The 2,693-nt window shown below is 35.6% G+C and overlaps 1 long non-coding RNA gene across 1 annotated transcript in view; it reads right to left on the bottom strand.

Annotated features, from left to right (window-relative positions):
• Nucleotides 1-1,851: 1,851 nt before the first annotated feature.
• Nucleotides 1,852-2,693, bottom strand: part of LOC109210574 — a 2,545-nt gene continuing 1,703 nt past the window's right edge. Inside the window, exon 2 of the long non-coding RNA XR_002065577.1 lies at nucleotides 1,852-2,199. This is a non-coding gene — a long non-coding RNA (uncharacterized LOC109210574). The remainder of the gene's footprint in view (nucleotides 2,200-2,693) is intronic.

Here is a 2,693-nt window from a genome sequence, read left to right on the forward strand (position 1 = left end):
TATCTTGTTACGAAGGCCATGGATATACGAGAACAAAGTGGATTCATCCACCTACCACCAATGCTTGAAGTACTGTGAAGATGGGGTCGAAAAGAAGATAGTTGTTGATGATAAGTCCTTTACCGAGGCTGAATCATACTTTGCCGACGAAATTCTACTTTAAGAATTACGTCTCAAAGGAGATTAAGGTTGATGATGTGATGAAGACCGGAAGTGATAACAAGAAGCAAGTAGAGAGCTCGTGGATCAAACACCGTAGATTTCTCTACAAGCTACAAGTTCAAGCACATGAGCTACAAGTTCAAGTTCAAGTTCAAGTTCAAGAACGAAGGCAAATCAAATACCAAGGCGTTCAAGATCAAATTACTTGTTCGTGGTCAAATCCAAATTCAAGTTCAAGAAGGTGATTCAAGACCAAGCTTTACAAGCCCTTGAATCAAATCAAAGTCAAGCTCATTAAGATATTTTAAATTCTTGAAGAATCGGAGGAATACTATAGAGATTGTAACACTCAATATTTATTGAAATCAAATACTACATTTGTTACGCAATTTTCCAGTCATGATTATTTATTTTTCTTGATGAAAAAATTTGTTGTTACAAATTTCTAGCAACTTGTTGTTAGTGAATATTTCAAGACTAGAAAATTGTGTAACAAATGTAGTATTTAATTTCAATAAATAATGAGCGTTACAATCTATATGGTATCCCTCTGATTCTTCAAGAACGTAAAGTATTTTGATGAGCTTGATTTTGATTTGATTCAAGGGCTTGTAAAGCTTAGTCTTGAATCTCCTCCTTGAACTTGAATTTGGATTTGATCAGGAACAAGTAATTTGATCTTGAATGCCTTGGTATTTAATTTGCCTTCTTTCTTGATCTTGAACTTGAACTTGTAGCTTGAGTGCTTGACCTTGTAGCTTGTAGTGAATTCTGCAGCGTTTGATCCACGGGCTCTCTGCTTGCTTCTTGTTATCACTTCCGATTTGTTATCCATAATTCGAGGGCCTTTGCGGCGTACTTCTCGAACGTTGGATGATATGCATCTACTTGATGTATTTGAGGATCAAGAAGCTTGTAGCAGCACACCATTTGGATCTTGAATGTTGCTAGAACTTCGAGTAAGACATATTTGACATGTCTTTGATCTCTTAATGAATATTTCAAGAGTTTATGGAATTTCGGAGAACGTATATTTGATCTCTTTGTGCATATTTCGAGAGTATATGAAATTGCTGAGATCGTCTTTGAAGAATATATGTAGCCTTATACTCCAACTTTTATTGGGGCGATGATAGCAAAAAGAGGGAGAAGTGCATCAGTAGCCACTTTTAAACCCGCTCTTTAGAATATATTCATAATTTACAATGTATTTAAAGATTATTCATTTTACCTAAACTTCAAGACTAAGTATCTTGAATTTGAAAATAAGGATCTAGTATCCTGAATTTTTGAGGTGCTAATTTAAAATTCAGGACATCAGAGCCGAACTTTCTGGACACAATTTTCGAACTTTAGGACACCATGTCCTAAAGTTTGAATTTTGTGGTTTAAACTTCAGGGCGTCATGTCCTGAAAGTTTGAGCGAATTAGCTAATCTTTAAATACCTCGTAAACTGTGAAAATATATTAAAGGACATGCTTAAAATGGCTACCTGGTGTAATTTTCACGCAAAAAGATTGGAGCAGGCTGACCCAAAATCATATATATAGGCACAAGAGCTCACCCATCGCCATAAAATTCTTCAAGCTCAATAAAATCAAAGCACAAAAATCTAATAATATTGGGGCAAAGATCACTTTTAGCCCGCGGCCAATAAGGGGGTGTGTGTGTGTGTTTATACAAAAATATGTATATACTCTTCGGCTATTATTTTAAGAGCGGTTATATAATATATTCTTTTTATAATATTACGAAGTCCCAAAAAGCCATATTATTAATAATTAGGACCTGTCTCTCATCTTGGTAATATTTGAAATACCCATTGAAATTATTGTTCAAAAGATTACAATGTCCAATTAAAACCCACCATTAGCAGTGAATCCACCATCAGCCCATATAATCTGGCCCGTAATGTAAGAAGCAGCAGGAAAGCAAAGGAAAGCTATTAGTGCAGATATCTCTTCGGGCTTTCCAGGCCGGCCCATTGGAGTTTTGACAATAAAATGATCTACGTCTTCCTTTTGCTGAGTATTTTTCTGCAATCAAAGAGATTATTAGAAAAGTAGACAAATAAAGTGTCACGACCCAATTTAGGATTGTGACCGGCGCTTAGGAATAAGTGCTCCCAAGTAAGCCTCATCGGTAATTTTACAGAAAATCGGACAGAGTTTCCCCTATTTTTGGACCATCCCAAAATTTTTCCTGTCTCAAATCAACAACCAAACATCCTAATATTATACCAAACAATTGACAACTTGTCAATTAACCAATACAAGTCTCCACCATAACTAAACCACCAACTAACCACTAGAATACTAATTTATCTCCAACTTTGATAAATGAGAATACTCAACATAAGACTATAATAACAAAAGAATACTCACGACACTAAAATAATGACTATGGAGCGACTCTAAGAGTTCAATGAAAAGATCATAACAATAAATAAAATCTCTGCCCACGCGAACAAGTGCGAGGCTCATCGAGAAATATCAACCTGTGCGCTCTAATTAACAAAAACTCCTCGCCT

The sequence above is a fragment of the Nicotiana attenuata genome, unplaced genomic scaffold, assembly GCF_001879085.1.
Source record: "Nicotiana attenuata strain UT unplaced genomic scaffold, NIATTr2, whole genome shotgun sequence".
Taxonomy (NCBI): Eukaryota; Viridiplantae; Streptophyta; class Magnoliopsida; order Solanales; family Solanaceae; genus Nicotiana; species Nicotiana attenuata.